Below are 22,764 nucleotides of genomic sequence, written 5' to 3'. Positions count from 1 at the left end.
TACTGTTTGTTTTTAACTTATTTACTGTACAGCACTTTGGTCCTGCGCTGGGTACTTTAAAGTGCTTTATAGATAATGTTGGATTGGATCATCCTCCACACCACTGCCATTTTTGTATTCAACAGGACACATTCACATGAATTTTCAGCACATCCAAAAGTCTTTGTCACTCCTAAGAAATCAAGTACTGTCTCCTACCTGTGGATGATTTGTACTTTGGCTATAGGTTGATTTCTCTACCAGGAGTGGGGTTTGAACCCACGTGGACAAATGTCCATTGGATCTTAAGTCCAACGCCTTCACCACTCGGCCATCCTGGTCCGACAGAGCTGAGCGGCGTAACAGACACGTCGCCCAACAGTAAAGTCATTACTCACAGCATTAAAATGCTTTTTACAAAGTTATATATGAATAAAATAAATCCTATTAACAGGACAGTGTTGCGTTGGCAGAGAGAAGAACGTGTGCAACAGCTTTTATTATTATTTATTATTAGCAAGATACAAATACAAGAATATAATTTGAGTATAAATCTTCACATATCAGCAGCTTTTCTTGTGTAACCTCATCTTTGTCCAGAAAGTAAAGTGAGGAATGATGTTGGTGTATTTTTGTCATCCTGGAGCTTTCAGACTCATGAAGTCACACTGAGCTGAAGCTCTGCTCTACAACAGAATCACGAGAGTGTCTCCAATAAGCTGCAGAGATGATTGTTGTTTTAATTTTTTAACTGTACACATGCAAAAAATTAGGAGAGAGGTCATGAAGTTTTTTCCTAAAGAGCAGCGCCCTCTGCAGTTTGTGTGTCGAAGTGCAAAAGCTTACAGCACCTGGTATTCCCAGGCGGTCTCCCATCCAAGTACTGACCAGGCCCGACCCTGCTTAGCTTCCGAGATCAGACGAGATCGGGCGTGTTCAGGGTGGTATGGCCGTAAGCGAAAGGACAGCTCGCAAACGGCCTTTTTATCCATGCTGTAAGGACACATACGCGCTTACGTTTTTGTTTTCTATATTTAAGTTAAAATGTCCAAACGACAAAAATGTTGGATTTCCAAATCGTCCTAACACACTGTGTGCTCTCTGTCACTTTCATACTGTGCTGTAATCAACGAACATGTGTTCTTATCGTCATGTTACTGCGGGAAAAGCATGTTTGTAGCTCAGTGTTGAAGCTGCAGTTAATAACGAAGGTTTGCATGTTTTCGCTGTAACATTGAAGTTTAGCACAATAATATATATCAAACTGTGTGACATTTGCCACCGATAAAAGGTCTTTTGTGTACCTATGTTCTCGCTTACGGCCATACCACCCTGAACACGCCCGATCTCGTCTGATCTCGGAAGCTAAGCAGGGTCGGGCCTGGTCAGTACTTGGATGGGAGACCGCCTGGGAATACCAGGTGCTGTAAGCTTTTGCACTTTGACACACAAACTGCAGAGGGCGCTGCCGCTCCTGTTTGTGCTTAGAGGCACGAGAAGTTAACATTTATGGGTGATAAAATCCTTTTTCTATATTTTTAACATGAGAATATCAGTTTTCCATCTTGTGTTCCAGAGTAATCGGACAAAAGACAAACGTAGAACAAGGAAAAAAAGAGGCCAAGTGTCTCACCTATAAAACAAAATTACTGTTTTCTGAATAGTCTCACACATTTGCAGGGAATGCCTTTTCCTTCAAAACAAACGTCACAGACTCTGTGTTTTTCTTTACTGATTGTATTTGAGTAGAAGCTCAGATTAAAATGGCTTCAGTGCTCATAAAATGATTTAAATGTAAAAGTAGGTGTAGTGGATCACTTTGCATAGATCTGGATAAAAGTGCAGTAAGCAAAGACTACAGTGGTCATTGAGCAGCTGTTCCTGTAATGTGAATCTGGGATAAAGGCACAGATTATTTGTTTGCCTTTGTTTCCTGGTTATTTCTTTCTTATCCAAATGGAAAAAGAGTGCATAAAAGTACTGTTTACAAGCAGCTTAGCTTTCTCATTGTGCCCACTATCATAAAATCTTGGTTGACTGAGCACTGAGCCATCTACCACTCGAAATTGAACCTGTGTGGGACAACAACAAAGTCCAGTATACAAAGTTTCAGTAATGTGCAGCTTTTTCTGTGGAAGATGTAAATCTAAATAGATGTCCTATTGCATGCATAATATACCACTGAAATTTATAAAACAACTTCTAAAAACAAATTTCAATTTATTTTAGATTTTCTCAAATCCACACAGTGCTAAAAGCATACACACAGTCAAATCTTTTCATACGAGGTGCTGAAGGTTCTGCAATGTTCTGTCAGTGCGCCCCAGGGCAGCTGTGGCTACAATGTAGCTTGCCATCACCAGTGTGTGAATGTGTGTGTGAATGGGTGAATGACTGAATGTAGTGTAAAGCGCTTTGGGGTCCTTAGGGACTAAGTAAAGCGCTATACAAATGCAGGCCATTTACCATTTAACTCAACAAGCCCTATTAACGTCTTATTAGTGATCATGACAAGTGTTAGTTTCTCTTCGCAGCATAAAAGGATTAGCTTAAAAGCACTTGTTGGATTGACCAATATTTAGAGCAACGGAAAAGTCCAAAGAACTCACTGTAAACCATTTTAAGACATTATTATACACTTACAGATTTGTTTCAAACAATCGTTTGTAATTACAAGTTGTTTGGATATGTTACCACTTTGCCAAGGACTGGAAGAAGACCCAAAGAGTCCCCCTTAGATCAGAGGGAATTTGTTATTACTGTGAACTGAGAGGATCCCAACCACAAAAAAGCCATTTGCTTCTGGAAAGACAGCTTTATGGGCAGACTAGACTATGACTGAGCTATATAATGACAACAGTATGTTTGGTGCATCAAAGGTGATCCTTTGAAATCTAAGAACCGTGTACCAGATGTTAAGCCTGGTGGTGGTAGGATCATGCTCCGGGGCTGATTTGCTGCCAGTGGCACTGATCCATTGCACAAATTGATGGAATAATGAAGGAGGAGTTTACAATTCATAACTGAAACTGACCTTAAGAGATAGAAAACCTCTATATTCAATGTTACTCCAAATGTTCATCCTCGACTTATTATTAAAAAATAACCATTTTCATTATATAATATGTTCTGATGACATTCATCAGAGGCTTGGTCAAGTAAATGAACATGAAATAAAGAGCAGAAAACACTGCATGAGAAGTAATTCAAAACATGACTTTCCATGAAGCCGTGCTGTCACACTGTGGCTAGACTGAGGGTTTGTCAACAGTCTGATGACACTGCATCACAGAATTATCATTAAGCACTTTGTTCTTTTCATGACCACAACTCAACACCTTATGAGTGTTTGCAGCCTGGTAATGCACCGTGTGCCAAAACTGTGAACAACTGAATCTGTTCTGAGAGCAGAAGAAACTTCTATGAATGCAATGCAGATGTTATCACACTAACAACATATGTTATAATATGTTATAATGCAATCTTTGTGTAATGTAAAACTCTGAAGTCAAACCTATAAATGGCCGTTTTTGACACCTTTTGAGTTTACCTTCATTAATTTCACTTTCACAAACTGCTTATTTTTAATTGTTTGGTATCATTATTTTCAGCACACCAGCACAAATAAGAATATACAGTTATTATTTGAATTTGACTGTTTTTGACACTCAAAAAACACAAACAAAAAAACATAAAAGGCTAGACTACACACTCCAAAAATGCCACAAATCTCTCGAATCTCAAAACTCGCTGTTGATGTCGTTGTTTGGCCTTCACTTTAACAACTTCTCCTTTTCCTCAGCAGCCATATAATTTTGCGATTGGCTGTCATGCTGCATTTTCCCCAATACGAAATGGAAATCACGTTTTACTTGCATTTTTTTTTCGTTACATCCTTAGAAGATGCAGTTTTTACGGTTTCTTCTAGCACTAAAGGTGATTCTAAAAACTGGTATGTAGTTTGAAGTCTTTCTGACCCAAACTGAAACGAGACTCAGTGAGGGTTCGATGTCAACTTAAATTGATCACGTGATTTGGATGCTCTAGTTTGTGTGTAGACTATAGAGGGTAATATGCTCATCATTTATTGCTTCACACAGCTCATGTTAAAGCACCTTTAATGCTTCAATACAAATGAAAAAGATAAATAGCAGCCAGATGCTGCTAATCAACTGCACTTGATTCTTGGTTTACCAGCAAGTGTGAGCACCTATACGAAAGCATAATTGGCAGTTAACACAGTGTCATAATCTTTCTAGAGATGGACGTCCTAGAAAATTCACCCCAGGGTCAAACTGTGCAATGGTTAGAAAAAGCTCAAAAATCCAAGGTTACATCTCAGACTCTACAGGCCTCAGTTAGCATGTTAAATGTTAAAGTCCATGACAGTACAATTAGAAAAAGGTTGAATAAGTGTGGCCTTCTTGGGAGGGTTGCAAAGAGAAAGCCTCTGCTCTCTAAAAAGAGCATGACAGCATGGCTGCAAGTTTGGTAGCAAAGTTGCAAAGCATACCAGCACAAACACCTCATACAAGCTGTCAGCACAGTGGTGAAGGGGGGATGATTTGAGCTTGTTTTGCAGCTACAGAACCTGGGCCCCTTGCGCCATCGAATTTTCACTGAACTCCCCTGTATACCAAGTACTGTAGAGTCAAAAGTGAGTTTGGGTCAAGCAGCAGGGCAAAGATCCCAAGCACATCAGCAGAGCTGCAACAGAATGGCTAAAAAAGACAAGAATCAAGGTTTTGCAATGGCCCGGTCACAGTCCAGACCTCAACCTAAAATTCAGTGCTGGGAACTTGAGAGAGCTGAACATAAACTAATACCACAAACCTCAATGATCTGAAGAAGCCATGTAAAGAAGAGTGATTCAAATATCCTGAGCAACCTTGTGACAGACTGATAGTCATACAGAAACAATTTGGTAACATTATTGCTGCCAAAGGTAGCTCTATAAGTTACTAAATCAGTGTTCTTAGTTTTTACTAGTACGCTATATTTTTATGAAAACACTCTTTTCCACATGACTGTATGTTCCCACATGGAAAAGATATTTATACATCTTATAAAGTTTGTATCTGTCTTGTGTGAAACTTGTATGAAAAGCATACAAGAGTGAAAACAGATATAAGATCCCTTGAAAAATGATATAAAGTAAAACTTGTATGTTTTGGATACTTACTAAAACAATATATGAAAGTGGCCACTTTCATGAGTAAATCATATAAGCCTTATATGATTCACTATATGAAGTAGGCCAAATCTGATGCAAGTCTTTTATAAGTTTTTTCTATTTCTTTTCCATATGGGTTTGTTTGTTTTCTTGTGACTGTGCTATGAGGGTTAAGTTAGGATTTTCTTAACAGTGCAGCAGCAGCTTGAGAATGCTGTTTGGTTAATAGGAAGTTTTAAAAGACCTGATCAAATGTCTTACTGGAAATATTTGGTAAGTTAAACAGCAAAAAATATAAATGAGAACATTGTTGAGACAACAAAAGTTGAACTGAAAGGTGGTTTATTGTGTTTATTCTGGTGGTTTTACTATTTTATTTTTTATTTCACTCTCACAAAAAGCTCTGCTGTACATCTGTGAAGACAAATATATACACAAGAGAATTTTATACCTTATAGCTCACAAGTAAAACAGACATGATCTGTGAATTCAGAGCAGAGCAAAACATTTGGGGGACCTGTGCCAAACAGTTAATTCTGTTCACCTGGACGTAACGTTTTCAGTGGGAGAAGCGCTCCGTCACTCATCCTGCACTGAGTCAAAAAATGCCGCAAGCTGCAACCTGTGTTTGAATTCAGACTTTCCATGTTGTCCAGTTTCAGGCAAGGGAACTGAAAAGTGTGCTGAGGATAAATGATCAATTAGGCAGATGTAAATGAACAACAGCTACAGGCTGGAGGCTCTGACATCACACCTGATGGAGAACCTGGAGAGCTGGTCCTTGCTGATCTTCGGCCCCAGGTGAGCTCACTGCTGAACCCCTTCCAGTTCACCTACTACCCCAACATTACGGTAGATGATGCTGTCATCCAGCTCTGACATTAATCTCTTTGCATTTAGTGGTTTCAAACCCTGGCTAGCATCTTTTGTCCAGCAACTCCTGGGGATGATGGCAGGTAAGAAATAAAAAGACAAAGGTTAGTCAAAAATCAAAGTAATGAAGTGGCATGAATACATAAGTAAACTAAATGTGCGCGCTTACAAATAGAACAAATGTATCCAAACCAATCAATAAAGTTATTGAAAACTAAAGTGTGTTACTGTGTTCAAATGAAGAAATGAAAATACAAGAGTTACTGACTTTAGAGTGTGGCCACGGGTTTGGCCATCACAGTGTGCAGACTCCAGCTGTGGTAATGCGGGCGGATGAAGATGGTCACTGATGGACCTCCACCCCTGCCTTCTGGTCATCTGTGTTACTGATTAAGACTTACCTCTGCTCTGTGCGTGTGTGTGTGTGTGTGTGTGTGTGTGTGCATGTGTAACAGTGCCCCAAGCAGATGAGGGCACAGCAGGCGTGATGCCAACTCATGCAGCTTCTCCTTAGAAGTCACTCAGCGCCCCGTCCGTGTAGACAAAGAGCAATAATGGGAGAAAAAAGACACAGACTAGGCTCCTCCAGGCAGACCCATTGCTAACCAGCCTCTAAGCGCTGAATGAGAAGGCAGACCCCCGCCATGCCAGGTGATTTCAAAGACAAGGGTGTGTTATCTGTAGTTTGTGTGGGAGACAGTGTGATACGCTCCCTCTGTACATGGCTAATCCCCTCATATGGCACAGCTCCGACTCCACCTCAGGGCCAAAACACAGAGGCACCGTAGCATGAATGTAGCTCTGTGCAATATTAAAAAGAATAAAGAAAATGAAATAATAATTAAATCTAGCGCTGTGTTTTCATAGATTCACCAGGTCTTTCTCCCAGTGAGAGCGATGATTCAGCTTCTCATCTGGGTCCTGTGCCAGTATAGCATTTACTAGCAGATGGATAAACAGGTTTGGAAATCCCCTCCCTGTACTAAGGTTTGTGACACACACACACACACACACACACACACACACACACACACACACACACACACACACACACACACACACACACATTCACGTGGCAACACGATGAGTGGCTTCCAGGAGAGACTCGCCCTTTCAAACTAATGATTCATCAATAATGTTTAGCCAGAATTGAAGCATCTGAATACACAGCATGTCTGTGCTCTGGCACTCCTTGAGGCAAAGATCTAACAGCTCCAACCAGATGTTTTGGCTGTGCTCCAGTTGTTGTTTGTTGGGTAAAAACTGGTTAATTAAAGTTAATTATGAGTTTGTTTTGCTTTGTAGTTTTAATTGGCATGTTTATCTCTGTTTACTTCATACAGCTCATATCTTCTTAATAATAGTATGCAGGTTGAACGCCACAACTGGTTGTCTTAAGGTTGACTTAAATGAAAGAATACAAACCAAACTGTGAATGTTGGGAGTTAAATTAACTTCAAGGTGATTGGCTGATGACCAAAGCACGTCATAGTTTGGAACCATTTGCATGCACAAAACGCTTTGTTTACATGACTTAATGAAACAAACTGATCGTCTTGTGATACAACATAGATCCTCTATATTGAATGAGGGTGTAACCATTAATAACCTTCCATCTGTCCGTTATCAAGCATTTCATTTTGTACAAATCCACTCTTTCAAGCTTGTATTTTCCGTCTCAGCAGATGCAGCTTTCGGCACCAACTTGTCAGCTGTGCTTATGAGCTAAAAGAGAAATCATTTCCTTCCTTGTTACTGTGGCGGGGCGTGGTCCGTGGCATGGCTTTGGGGGAGGTTGGCGCACCTGAGCTGAATCTGTGCATCACTTCTCCCCTGCATATAAATGAACTAGGGCCTGTTGTGTTGTGGTTGTGTTGGTATGTGTTCGGCTGGCGGCTGGAAAGCTGAGCCGTGAGTGTGTGTACAGCAACTAAGAATAAAAGGAAAATGTCACTGAATGGTGAATCGTGGTTGTGTCATGCCTCCTACCTGTCACAGTTACTAAAACCGATTCTGAAGTATGATTTCACTAATTCAGGGTGTAGCAACTGTGGCAGTTTGTCTTGAAACAACAACTGTAATCTCAACATTTCAATTTTTTTTAATGTTGAGATTTCTACTTTATTCTCAAAATGATCGATAATATATACAGTAGTTTTTCTTAATATGGCCCTAATACTCCATCATACACCTGACTGAATGAACACTTCCTGTATAATTAGTCCCTCAGAAGGTGACTGCCCCCCCCTCGTGTCTGGTGCCCCTCAAAAATAACATTTAACTATTAATCACAATTTTGATAAATAAAAGGATCTGGTTTGCATCAGTCACATCATGACCATCAACCAATGCTCGCCCTTGACAGCAGAGCGCGCTGGTTACGAGCCGGGAACGAGCTCGCAAAGAGCACGTGCATCTTTTGCCGCCTGGGCGGAGCAGAGCAGTAGGGGAAACAAATTAATCGCGAGACTAAAACCAGACTGAAACGTACACTATGGTCTATAGTACACAGGAGTAGTAGGTTATTATGTACACGTTGTTAAGTTGTCTTGTGGCAACTGACGAATTGAAACAAATGATCTGATCACACAGTAGGTGTGTTTTTCTTTGAACACTTGGAGAATCACGAGTTACACAGCTCACAAGCTGACATTTTCTTATTCAGAGCCCTGCTTGTGTTTTTTTATTTTTGCTGAACATTTTTGCTTTATTTACCAATTGGAGCTGCAATGCTACTTACATGATTGCTTGCTGATTATATATAGTTCTACCTGTTATTGAAGCAATGCTGAATGAACGAATGCAGAATATTTACACACACACAGTCAAAAATGACCTTATTTGATTAAAATGTTGCAAATTCAATATCATTATTTTGAAGAATGTTTTAAAAGGACATTTGTCCAGTAAAACCCAAAGAGACCAAACAGTCCCTTGTCACCGTAACACTGCTTTACCTTGTAAATTATTACTCTACCATCCATTCGCTTATCCTTTTCAGGGTCACTGGAGCCTATCCCAGCTGTCATAGGGCAAGAGGCGGGGTACACCCTGGGCAGGTCGCCAGTCTGTCACAGGGCTAACACAGACAACCACTCGCACTCGCATTCACACCTATGGGCTATTTAGAGTAATCAATTAACCTAGCCCCACTAAGTGCATGTCTTTGGACTGTGGGAGGAAGCCGGAGTACCCAGGGAGAACCCACGCAAACACAGGGAGAACATGCAAGCTCCCCACAGAAAGACCCCGGCCTGATGGTGGAATAGAACTCAGGACCTTCTTGCTGTGTGGCAACAGTGCCAACCACTGTGCCACCGTATTGCCACAGTTAACATCAGAGACACATTTTTTTTAATCTGTAGTTGAGCCTATAATTAATAACCTGATATACTGTGGACTAATTTCGTCTGTAGAATATGATGAAAATGTGGAGTCATAGGTGACAGCATTGAACTGAGAAAACGTATGACAATCTTAACATTTGTATTTGAAACCATTTACTATGGCTGATGTGGATAATCTGTATCATCACTCTCAGATGGTCTCCGCCATCATCTATAAAATGACACCTGATCTTTGTAGCTAAGCAGGGTTGGGCCTGGTTAGTATGTGTGGATTGCTGTGGCCTCCATCTCTGGGCGCAGACATTGTCCACACCTGCTGTACTTAAGACCAGCGCACACAACTAGTCTTTGCCAAATCGTCTGCTAACCTACGTTGGTGCTTGGCCATCTATGCCTCTAGTGAACCGTTGTGCATGTTTTACTTACCTTGTAGTTTCTTTGTGTTCTAGTCATTCCTCGGATCCTCTACTCACCCACTATGCAATACTCACATTCCCTTAAATTTTCTGTTTTTGTGTCAAATTTCTTTTGTTTGCTTTCCATTGTATGTCATACACAGAGACTGCTCTGAACCCTCATGTTGAAACTCGATGGATTAAAGACACATCTCCGCCTGTGAGGGAGCAGAGCTATCAGACTGGAGAGGAAGGAGGAGCAGGGAGAGTACATCCTATAGTTTGAGAATTAAAGGATAAGCTTTCCTGTGTCTTCTGGAGAATGATGTCATGTGGGAAATGGACTGGTTCTTATATAGCGCCTTTCCACTCTACTCCAGCACTCAGGAAAGGAGTGTTTGTACGAATGAGGTATGGTGTATTAAGTGCTCAAAGTGTTTTATAACTATCATTCTCACTCAGGTGAACAGCTCAGGAACAGCTCAGGGGTCAGGATCTTGCCCCTTCTAAAGTGTACTCTACACAGAGAAGCTTCTTGGTGCAAAACATTGTCTTTCTTTGCTGTTTCATTCAATTATAAGCAAAAAAGCTGGTTTTTAACTATTATAGGTGCTATTAATTTAATAACAATTATTTTATTGTTAGTAGTAGTATTACTGTAGTTGTAAAACGTGTTAAATGTTTTGTTTGTGTCTGTCAGATCAGTTTAACAGATGCATGAAGCTGTTCGAATAATTTACAAAGCCCAGTTTTTAAGCATTTTTATCTCAATGACACGTCACAGCCTTGCGTATGCTCTTACATGTGTGTTCTGTTTGTTACTTTAGAGTGATGCTTCAGGAGTTAAGCAGAGATCCTCTCTTTTCTTTGTTGATAACTGTTTCTCATCAGTGATTTGGAACTTGCTTCTTGGCAGTGACTGTGTGTTTGTAATTTAAATTGAATTCTTATCATCTATCTTTTTACACTTCGTTTATTATTTTTTCTACACTTAGATTATCTACAAAATAATTCAGTAAGTAAACATCATGTGGAAAAACTGCACATGATTTATTCAGATATAAAAATAAATCAAGCTTTTTAGAAATTAGACTTTGATGACCCATCATAGCAGAAAGAATCCCAGAAGTGAATTAAGTTGGGAGAGGACCCCAAAATGTAAGAATGTATAAAAAGACTGTTTCTGAGCCATTCACCGGCTTAGGACCATACCACCCTGAACACGCCTAATCTCGTCCAATGTTGGAAGCTAAGCGGAGTTGGACCTGGTCAGTACTTGAATGGGAGACCGCCTGGGAATACCAGGTGCTGAAAGCTTTTTCACTTCTAAACACAAACTGCAGAGGGCGCTGCTGCTCACTCAGTGGAAGCACCTTCAGGGAAATTTTTAAGACAACACTTCTGAAAGTGATGCTTTTCTGTTGTGTATCAAGGATCACTGAGGTTCAGCTTGTGTGACTTGATGTGTCTAAAAGCTTCGGCATGTCAACATTAGTTAATGGCTTTAGTTTCCAGACTGTCAGTAGATGTTCCTGCATCCTCCTGTTTTCACTTCTGTACAAAGACCCTCAGTGATGATGTCCACTCTGCTGATCCTGAACCTCCACAGCTGTCTGAGTGACTCGCTGAGATTTAAAAAAAATAAAACTAACAATTTAGATATTGGAATTAAGTTCCAATATTAAATCATTGCTTTAAACTCAGAAGAAAACTGTTAAGTCTTTAGAAGCAACAAATAAAACAAAGCTGCTGTTAAAGGCAGACTTTTTATTGTCATAGTGATGAAATAATGCATGTCTAAAAGAGAAAAAAAAATCAGTCTGGAGGTTTTCTAAACAACTCTGCCCATAAGTGTACAACCCAGATCTTCCTCCAGATAATGGGCAGAAAACTCCTCTCTCACTCAGAGATTTTAAAACCAACCAGTGTGTGTGATTTCACAAGTGCTTCACTTACACTTTAATAAAGTTAAACATTTAAAATTTCAGTTTGAAGCAGCTGGGCTGGACTCTCTGCATGGATGCATTTTGAAAATATGTTCAGCACAGTTGAAGGGGGGTCTTGACCAAACTGTTTCAGTTTTTATTAAATACTTGTATAGTTCCTAGAACATGGAAGACTTCTATAATTAACCTAAGCCATTTCCCAAAAGGCCAGGTTCCAAAGGTGACTTTCATCCAGTGGCCTTGACCTGGGGCGATCGTGGCTCAAGAGTTGGGAGTTTGCCTTGTAATCATAAGGTTGCTGGTTCGAGCCCCAGCTTGGTCAGTCTTGGTTGTTGTGTCCTTGGGCAAGACACGTCACCCGTTGCCTACTGGTGGTGGTCAGAGGGCCCGGTGGCGCCAGTGTCCGGCAGCCTCGCCTCTGTCAGTGCGCCCCAGGGTGGCTACGATGTAGCTTGCCATCACCAGTGTGTGAATGTGTGGGTGGATGACTGGATGTGTAAAGCGCTTTGGGGTCCTTAGAGACTAGTAAAAGCGCTATACAAATACAGGCCATTTGACCTCTGTACTGGCTAAACGTATGGAGTGAGTGGTTTGTAAACATCTCACCTCTGCTATAGGTATAGTGGTTTAGTTTGACCCTATGCAGTTTGCATATAAGAGGGGCACAGAAGATGCCACTTTGTTTTTAGTTAATACAGTTGCATGTCACTTACAGCAAACAGTAAGAATTTTATTTGTTGATTTGACTTCAGCTTTTAATACAACAAGGACACACATTTTATTGAAGCAGTTAATTAATATGGAGGTAACTCCAGGACTGTTTCACTAGATTAGAAATCTTCTTACTGATCATCCACAGAAATCATGTCTTATCTGATCAGTATTTTCTGACATGGCTGGTGTTATTGTTGCTGTAGTTATTTAATAAGCTCAGAGGAAAACTCTTAAAATGTTAGAAACAAAAAATAAAACTTAAGTTCCTGTCAAAAGTAGACTTTTTACAAGGATTATGATGAAATCCTGAACTCTGTCAAATACCCCAGATAGCTCCTACAATCATGACTTTTGTAGGATCAAAACATTTGTAAATGTTACACATTACTCAGAGTTATTAGCCCTATATAACTCTACTAGTTTTATGTTTACCAACATGTGCACTAAAGTGATCAAAATGTGTTGTTAATAAAGATTTTAAAGAAATGTTTTCCTGTTTTTTTTCTTTGAGTAAATAGCACAAATTCTAAGTGTGTGGTTTCACAAGTGCTTCAGTTTCAGGTTAAAATTCTCTGTAGCAGCAGCTAGTTATTTTTAGTTTATTTAAAGAGAGATCACAGGCATACAAGAACAAGACGAGGAACAGATGATGAGAAAAAAAAAAGTCAAAATGTAGAATATACACTTTTGCAAGCAAGAAAGTGAAGTCTAAAGGATGTTGCCATAATTGTTGTGATTGTGATATTGTTCAACATTCATTGAAATCATTTCTGCCATGTTCTCTCATTATTATTATTATTACTGTTATATTACTTAAGCAAACTTAACAAATTCTTAAGAAGCATTTCCAAAGCAACATCATGAGAATGATCTTTAAAGATCACAGCGAGTAACACAGCTGCTCTCAATTAAAAACAGCACTGCAAATGTACAGGTTGAAGATCATTGTTGCATGCAATTTCAATTTGCTTTTCTGTCACAGTCCCGTTGTATTTGCAAGTATTCTCATTTTTTTCACTGCTCAGTTTACAATGCAAAATTGTCATGTTTGCTGGACTTTTATAAAGATTGTCATTGTCATAAACACTATTGTTTTTATGACAAATATCTTTAATTTTCTCGAACGTACTATTGATAAAGGTATTCCTTATCTTACATTTATTATTGTTATCTTTGATTTTCCTTATCCTTATAAGGTCATCACATCCACCTTCTGGTATGCCTTCAATAATGTGCTGGTTTTGGAAATTATCAATGGGTCCATCAAGCTGTGGGTCCTTGCAGTTCACAGTGACACTGAGCACCCACAACAGGAAAATGGAGAGCTTCATCATCTTTATACTTTAAAGACAAAAAACAAAACAAACATTAACAAGTGTAAGAATGTAAAGTAGTACTTTTTTTTTTTGTTTCTGCATTGTTATGCCATTCGGCCATATTTACACATTAAAGCCAAATTACAATAGACTTTTAATACTGTGAATTAGATAACCCTTACCAAAAACCAGCTAGTAGAGATATCTTACGTTTTCCTCTTTTTTCACTTAACTGAAGAGTGAATGGTGGCTTGAACCCAAAATGGTTTGCAGGAGTTGGCGGAGTTGCATGAGTTACTTGTAAATAACTCATGAAAGAATAAAGTTATGTTGAAACCAAGCACACCATTGTTTTTCTTGTGACATTACCAATAAGTCTGATGTGTCACATGGCCCTCTTCCTATTGAAAAAACCAAAGTTGTATCCAAGTTGGCCGACTTCTAAATGGCCACCATGGTCACCACCCATCTTGAGGAGTTTGCCCCCTCACATATACTAATGTGCCACAAACAGGACTTTATTATCACCAACCATTCCCATGTTATTACAGTGTATCCATATAAATGGCCCACCCTGTACTTCCATGGACAAGCTTTCTTTTACTCTCACTCTTTGTCTTCATCGTCCTTTTTGTTCTTGCTGTTCCACTGTCTTGCGTAATAGCTCTATAAATCACTTTGAGCCTCTTATGTATTCTGACACATGAGAGAGACTAAGACTGGTAATCAATTTGTTGCATTTTGAAGGTGAACAAAAAGGCTAAATGATGTCAAGAGATTTGCAAATCTGAGAACTAAAGTGATATCTGAGTAACTGTACTTGGCTGATATACGACTTCATGTTTTCAGAATTTGTGCATAGTTCAGTTGTGTGTATATAAAATGAGGCCAATTCATCTCATCAGTCTCAAGCTGGTCAAATATGGTACTTAATTTGACTGCGTTTTTGACACTCAAAAAACACAAACAAAAAAACATAAAAGGCTAGACTACACACTCCAAAAATGCTACAAATCTCTCAAATCTCAAAACTCACTGTTGATGTCGCTGTTTGGCCTTCACTTTAACAACTTCTCCTTTTCCTCAGCAGCCATATAATTTTGCGATTGGCTGTCATGCTGCATTTTCCCCCAGTACGAAATGGAAATCATGCTTTACTTGCATTTTTTTTCGTTACATCCTTAGAAGATGCAGTTTTTACCGTTTCTTCTAGCACTAAAGGTGATTCTAAAAAACTGGTATGTAGTTTGAAGTCTTTCTGACCCAAACTGAAACGAGACTCAGTGAGGGTTCGATGTCAACTTAAATTGATCACGTGATTTGGATGCTCTGGTTTGTCTGTAGACTATAGAGGGTAATATGCTCATCATTTATTGCTTCACACAGCTCATGTTGTTCAGAAAGCACCTTTAATGCTTCAATACAAATGAAAAAGATAAATAGCAGCCAGATGCTGCTAATCAACTGCACTTGATTCTTGGTTTACCAGCAAGTGTGAGCACCTATACGAAAGCATAATTGGCAGTTAACACAGTATCATAATCTTTCTAGAGATGGACGTCCTAGAAAATTCACCCCAGGGTCAAACTGTGCAATGGTTAGAAAAAGCTCAAAAATCCAAGGTTACATCTCAGACTCTACAGGCCTCAGTTAGCATGTTAAATGTTAAAGTCCATGACAGTACAATTAGAAAAAGGTTGAATAAGTCTGGCCTTCTTGGGAGGGTTGCAAAGAGAAAGCCTCTGCTCTCTAAAAAGAGCATGACAGCATGGCTGCAAGTTTGGTAGCAAAGTTGCAAAGCATACCAGCACAAACACCTCATACAAGCTGTCAGCACAGTGGTGAAGGGGGGATGATTTGAGCTTGTTTTGCAGCTACAGAACCTGGGCCCCTTGCACCATCGAATTTTCACTGAACTCCCCTGTATACCAAGTACTGTAGAGTCAAAAGTGAGTTTGGGTCAAGCAGCAGGGCAAAGTTCCCAAGCACATCAGCAAAGGTGCAACAGAATGGCTAAAAAAGACAAGAATCAAGGTTTTGCAATGGCCCGGTCACAGTCCAGACCTCAACCTAAAATTCAGTGCTGGGAACTTGAGAGAGCTGAACATAAACTAATACCACAAACCTCAATGATCTGAAGAAGCCATGTAAAGAAGAGTGATTCAAATATCCTGAGCAACCTTGTGACAGACTGATAGTCATACAGAAACAATTTGGTAACATTATTGCTGCTAAAGGTAGCTCTATAAGTTACTAAATCAGTGTTCTTAGTTTTTACTAGTACGCTATATTTTTATGAAAACACTCTTTTCCACATGACTGTATGTTCCCACATGGAAAAGATATTTATAAATCTTATAAAGTTTGTATCTGTCTTGTGTGAAACTTGTATGAAAAGCATACAAGAGTGAAAACAGATATAAGATCCCTTGAAAAAAGTAAAACTTGTATGTTTTGGATACTTACTAAAACAATATATGAAAGTGGCCACTTTCATGAGTAAATCATATAAGCCTTATATGATTCACTATATGAAGTAGGCCAAATCTGATGCAAGTCTTTTATAAGTTTTTTCTATTTCTTTTCCATATGGGTTTGTTTGTTTTCTTGTGACTGTGCTGTGAGGATTAAGTTAGGATTTTCTTAACAGTGCAGCAGCAGCTTGAGAATGCTGTTTGGTTAATAGGAAGTTTTAAAAGACCTGATCAAATGTCTTACTGGAAATATTTGGTAAGTTAAACAGCAAAAAATATAAATGAGAACATTGTTGAGACAACAAAAGTTGAACTGAAAGGTGGTTTATTGTGTTTATTCTGGTGGTTTTACTATTTTATTTTTTATTTCACTCTCACAAAAAGCTCTGCTGTACATCTGTGAAGACAAATATATACACAAGAGAATTTTATACCTTATAGCTCACAAGTAAAACAGACATGATCTGTGAATTCAGAGCAGAGCAAAACATTTGGGGGACCTGTGCCAAACAGTTAATTCTGTTCGCCTGGACGTAGCGTTTTCAGTGGGAGAAGCGCTCCGTCACTCATCCTGCACTGAGTCAAAAAATGCCGCAAGCCGCAACCTGTGTTTGAATTCAGACTTTCCATGTTGTCCAGTTTCAGGCAAGGGAACTGAAAAGTGTGCTGAGGATAAATGATCAATTAGGCAGATGTAAATGAACAACAGCTACAGGCTGGAGGCTCTGACATCACACCTGATGGAGAACCTGGAGAGCTGGTCCTTGCTGATCTTCGGCCCCAGGTGAGTTCACTGCTGAACCCCTTCCAGTTCACCTACTACCCCAACATTACGGTAGATGATGCTGTCATCCAGCTCCTACACCGATCCCTCGCTCACCTGGAAAGTGTGTGGAGCACTGTGAGAATCATGTGCTTTGATTTCTCCAGTGCTTTTAACACGATTATACCGACAATCCTGAAGGACAGGCCTGATTACACAGGTGTGGACCATCACCACATGGATCCTGGACGATCTTACCAACCACCCTCAGTACATGAGGAATTATGTGTCTGAATGGGTAGTCTGCAGTATAGGCACCCCACAGGGAACAGTCCTGACTCCATTTCTATTCATAATATACACAGCAGACGTCTCCTACAACTTTGCTAAATGAATCCTGCAAAAGTTCTGTGATGACTCAGCAAATATTGGTAAATGGGGACGACAGGAAGAACAGATCTGGAGACAAACTAAAGTGATTCCATGTCTCTTTTGAGTAAGCTTTGATGTTTGAACATATCCAATTTGAGGTTTCAGGGCTCTAATTGTGCTATTGTGCTAAATGCTCACTTTTATGCAGCATTAATCACATTGTTTTAATAGTGCTACATTTTACCTCGTCTCTGATTGGAGCAGGCGGCACTCACAGGGGTCATGTTGTGTGGAAGAAGAGTTCAGCTGAACAACACATGACATATTACACTGAGTTAACAAAAACTAAGCCAAATGCAGTTTTTTTTTAATTCATTATTCTGGGTGTTTACCTAATTTTATTTTTAGACACATTTTATTTATTTATTTAAAAGTAATATTTTACAGAAAAGTTTTACAGAAAAATGCCTCTTTATTCTCTTCTATTGTAAAGCCAGCTGTGAATGACAACCTGCAGCTGCATGCTGTTGTGGTCACTGGTCGTCACATTAGGTTCTGAACCACAAACAGAGAAGTTTCTTAGAACTGGTGGGCTAGTGCTGTAGGTATTGATGTAAATGATTGCTTAAGGTGGTGCTGCAGCAATGTATAAAAACTGAAGCCCTCAGAGCCAAGTGTTATTTATTCTTCTGTTACTGAGGTGAACTATAACCTGCTCAGGTAGAATTTAATAACAGCGTGTCTGAACTGTACTTGACTTGATCTCTGCTCATCTCCAGGCTTCACTTCTCATTCGGTAAGAACTTGTTGTTTGTTTATTAACATTTATAAACAACAGGCTTTTGTATACTTCCAAGAAAGAGAGAGAAATCACTCTCCTGCCACACTTATACTCACATTCACTATCCAGACATTGGCTTCAAAACATGCTGGCATCATCTGGGTTCTGTGAGCATGCATATCATACATAAGTAATGCAAGTACTGCATGTCAGGATGGAGGCCTGTCTTTACTGATTTATGTTCAAATAAAGTTTAACTTTAATTCCACCTTCAGGGCATTTCAGTCACTGAAGACATCTTCACCACCTGCTCTTCCAGACGACGGACTCGTGCCTGAACACCTGCAGGTTAACCAACCAACCACTGATCAGTAAAGCAAAAAAAGGTACATGTTCTCATTTGGAAAAATTTGAATCACAAGTTTTATAAATTTCTAATATAATAATTACATTTAGCAAAAAATGTTGTCTCTTTGTGGTCCCATCTATTATCAATATCAGTGCTTACATAGCTGTGACGTGTATGAAGATAATATTTTTTGTGACAGCTATTATCTAACTGCAGTCAGCCACCTGTGATACTATGTATGGTTCAACTCTTGAACAACCAAAAAACCCACCAAGGTTATTTAAAAGGCTTATTTTCAGGAGGATTAATTTCCACTTGTTTACATAAACTTGTTTTCTTCTTTGCAACAAATTAAATAACAAAATGCAAAAATCATAACAATAAAATAATTTCCAAACATCCTATATCAAAAAAGACCAACTTTTATCCTAGGCTGCATAAATTTGAATAAGACCTTTGCTATATATGTGTTTATATTAATAAAGTAAAATTGTTATTATTAGTGGTAAATGATTTGTTTGTTTGTTAGATGCACCTCAGAGCAACAGGAAACATGTTGAACCGTAAATAGTGAAGTAGATGCGCATATCGTTTTCAAGAGTAGGTAGAGGGAAGTGCAGATGGCATAACGGTGTCAATATTAGACTGAAGGGGGGCTTCACATTTTCAGACACGCTCCAGTAACCTGCAGTCTTTACAGGTAGGACACACAAACATTAACCCGACTGGAACATCACTGTATGAAAATATATGATCTGTTTTTGTCTTAGCTTCAAACACTGTTTAAAATCAAATATTAAACTAAACAGCGGTAATTACCTGTCCAGCAGAGCTGTGTGTAGCCATCAGTTAGAAAAATCAACAGGTCCTGTTCCCCCTGTGAAAAGTCGCTCTGCTGACTCTTGGTTAATTTCAAGCTCAGGTTAACTCTGTCTGTTTCTGTCTTTTCCTTTCTTGCTGGTTCTGCGCTTTCCGCTCAAGTCAGCCACCTCTGGCGCGCACGCTCTGCTGCGTATGCCCGACAGAGGGGTGTACGCAGCGCGTGCACCTCAGGTGTGCAGAAGCCTGCTTCCGCTTTTCGGCGTGTTTCAGTTTCAAAATAAAAGTTTCAAGAGAACGCTGCCAAATATTACGTGACGCTTGTAAATCTGTAACTAGGGGCTCGTATAACGTAAAAAGCAAGAGAGAAGAGAAACACAGAGTCGTGCTTATGACCTCGGTATGTGATTTTAAAGGGCGAATCAAACATGTTTTTAAAAAAAAGGTCATAATAAGAGGATACTATGTTTATCTGTTATGTTGTTCTATGTATTTAAATTTGATGCCAGGGGGGAAATTATTAGTTGACCCCCTGCAGTAAATAAAGAAGTCAACAGTTTCTAATGTTGATAGTTGTTTAATTTTAATGGAGAGAGAAAGAATATCAGCCAAAAAAAACAAAAAACATAAAATGTATAAACTGATTTGCACGTCACTGAGTGAAATAAATATCTCATCTCCAAGTAGCACGATGTTTCACGTCTCTTGGTTTACACAATTGGGCCCTCTCCTCTTTACAGAAACTCTCTAAATCCTTTAAGTTTCTTGACTGCCACTTGGAAAGTTGAAACTTCAGCTCCCTCCACAGATTTCCTACAGTACTGAGGTCTGGAGACTGACTAGACCGCTCCGTGATCTTATAGCACTTCTCCATTAGTACATACTCAGATCGGCTTGCTGTGACTCAACTCATTTTCCATTACAATCAAGTGCCACCTAATGTGCGTGTGGTCATTACGACAAAGCGGCCCAATGTCCATGTTGTCATTTAAAAGCAACACGAATGCCACAACATAGGAAGACGTGGCAGCGATGATATATCTGTGGCTTTTTGTCACACTTAGGAACCACGGTGTTGTGCAGCTATTTCCCTTGTTGCAGGGTTTTAAAAAAATTGCAGTTTTGATTTTAGTGAAAGACACCGTCTCATGACTCATCGAGTGCCGCGACTGACAAGCCAATCCGTGGCAAGCAGTCTGACGACGCAGTCTGACTGGTTGGAACTGCTAAGTCGTCCTGTAGCAAAACAGGCCCACACCATAATGTTTCCATCTCTCTGCTTGACTGCGGGGATGCTATTTTTTGCGTCACGCTCCTATTTCAAAAGGTCAGTTAAAGCCACATAATTCAAATTACGTTTCATCTCCCCACAGCACTTTCTCCAAAGTCTTCCCTGAATCATTTAGATGTTCACTGGCACTTGATGGGCCTATACATGTTTCTCCTTGAACAGGGGACCTTGGAAGTGCCGCAAGATTTTAGTCTGTTACAGCATGGTGTGTTACCAATGTTTTAAATGACTGTGATCCCAACTGCCTTCAGCTCATTAACAAGCTTCTCTCTTGTAGTTGTGGCTGATCCAACAACTTTCTCATGATAATCCTCACTCCATAAAGCAAGATCTTGCATGGAGCTTGAGACGACTAAAGGTCATTTTAAATATCTTCCATTTCTGAATAAATGCATGAACAGTTGGTGCCTTTTCATTCTTGCAGATGTCCATACACCTGTTCAGGCCTTGTGCCGGTCTAGTCCTGTCTCTATCGTCCCTTGACAGCTCTTTGGTTTTGCCCACAGTGGCACGAGATTGTAGACCTGAGCAAGATAATATTCTGTCTCTCTCCATTAAAATCAAACTAATACAAAATTTAGTGACTGTTCCTTTTTTTGTTAATGAGCAAAGTTACAAATTCAACAGGAGATCAAATAATTATTTCCACCACTACAGTGACAAGATTTTTGCTGCTTTAAATTCTTAATCTGGAAAATGTTCCTGTTTTTCCTTCTCCAGGAAACAATGAGGATCATGTTTGCTGGTTGCTGCTTGTGCTGCTCTTTGACACTGGACTCTCAAAACTAGCCAATCTTCAACCCAAACAGCAGCAGAATGAAACCCCTTATGAAAAGTTCAGACGGCAACATGTAGATGCTAAGATGAGTGTGGAAAAATGTGATACAGAAATAAAAAACAGGCAGATCTATGATGTTAACAGCCGTTGTAAGTTTACTAACACATTCATCCTTAGTGATGATAAACAGGTCAAAGCCATTTGTAATGGTCAAGGAAGATATGATCGTAAGAGTCGCATGACAAAGAGTGTAGCAAAGTTTAGTATTGTTATATGTAAACTAAAGAAGAAAAGAACCGGGGAACCCAAATGTCAGTATGAAGGCAAACGTCTCACTAACAGGATTATTCTAGTCAAATGTAAAGGAAAGTTACCCGTGCACTATGGTCGTGACATAATGACCTTTGCATCCAACACAACTATAGGAAAAATCCCCATGCGCTCTAATTCTGTACCCACAAATATACATTTCTGAGATAACAAAAGAGCAACATTTATCATCAGCTCTGACAAAAGGTCACTGGAAACATCTTGTTTGTTATAAGTTTTTATTTGTGCCTGTCTTATAAGCGCATATATGTTTTGCATGTGATCAAATTCAATTTCTAAACATATTGTATAAAAAACAATTAACCCCATTTTCACTAGGGATGACAAAAAGCATGTAGAAAAAATCCTGTATTAAATGTTACTGATAAAAAATAAAACAAAAACACGAACGAGTAAAAAAAAACAGCTTAATTTTGTTATTTGTTTATCACATGACTGCTGATATATTAATAGCAGTGATTGTAGGATACAGATGTATGTACTACAGTTATGTGTTAAAGTAATTTGAAAGGTGATTTTTGGTAACTCTGGGATCCAGCTTGCTTCTAATAAACGATTTATTGTCTGATCACAGACTAAGTGTGTAAAAAATGTTCTTTGAACACTTCAAGCATCAGCACTCACAAGCTGACATGTCTTTGCTCAGTGCCCTGCATTTTATTTATATTTTATATGATTTTTATGTTGTATTTACCAATTGCAGTTTCAATGGCACTACAAACACAGCACAAAAAGCAAACTCAATAAAAACTATTTGCTGCTTCTGAACCATTTGTTCTAGTATTTTGATGCTGATCAATAAGCCTCAGGCTCAGGAGGTAGAGCGAGTCGTTTACCAATCAGAAGGTTGTTGCTTCACTTCCTGGCTCCTCCACTCTCTAGTTATCCCTGAGCAAGATTCATAAATAAAGTGAACTAAATGAATTTGTTTGTGTAAAAACCAAGTCTGATGACTATGAGTACAAATTTGCAGCAAATCCTATTACAGCTCCTCATATTCTTAACAATAGATGATCTGTTTAACTGTACCTTACTTTCAGTAAGTCACTCGGTGTTGCGTGTAA

At 39.3% G+C, this 22,764-nt stretch overlaps 1 long non-coding RNA gene, 3 other non-coding genes and 1 pseudogene across 4 annotated transcripts; 3 read left to right on the top strand and 2 right to left on the bottom strand.

Moving 5' to 3' along the window:
- Nucleotides 1-237: 237 nt before the first annotated feature.
- On the bottom strand, nt 238-320 carry trnal-uaa (transfer RNA leucine (anticodon UAA)). The gene has a single exon. It is a non-coding gene; the product is annotated as a tRNA-Leu (tRNA).
- A 498-nt stretch (nt 321-818) lies between these two features.
- Nucleotides 819-937, bottom strand: LOC112845073 (5S ribosomal RNA). The gene has a single exon (XR_003217879.1). It is a non-coding gene; the product is annotated as a 5S ribosomal RNA (ribosomal RNA).
- A 356-nt stretch (nt 938-1,293) lies between these two features.
- Nucleotides 1,294-1,412, top strand: LOC112845072 (5S ribosomal RNA). Its single transcript, XR_003217878.1, has one exon. It is a non-coding gene; the product is annotated as a 5S ribosomal RNA (ribosomal RNA).
- A 9,553-nt stretch (nt 1,413-10,965) lies between these two features.
- Nucleotides 10,966-11,084, top strand: LOC112845074 (uncharacterized; annotated as a pseudogene).
- A 5,452-nt stretch (nt 11,085-16,536) lies between these two features.
- On the top strand, nt 16,537-21,340 carry LOC109201020 (uncharacterized). The gene is made up of 3 exons (XR_002061054.2): nt 16,537-17,001; nt 18,409-18,519; nt 21,313-21,340. It is a non-coding gene; the product is annotated as an uncharacterized LOC109201020 (long non-coding RNA).
- Nucleotides 21,341-22,764: the final 1,424 nt, after the last annotated feature.

The sequence above is a fragment of the Oreochromis niloticus genome, unplaced genomic scaffold (genome assembly GCF_001858045.2).
Source record: "Oreochromis niloticus isolate F11D_XX unplaced genomic scaffold, O_niloticus_UMD_NMBU tig00002847_pilon, whole genome shotgun sequence".
In the NCBI taxonomy this organism is placed as follows: Eukaryota; Metazoa; Chordata; class Actinopteri; order Cichliformes; family Cichlidae; genus Oreochromis; species Oreochromis niloticus.
This window is presented reverse-complemented; position numbering and strand designations above follow the sequence as displayed.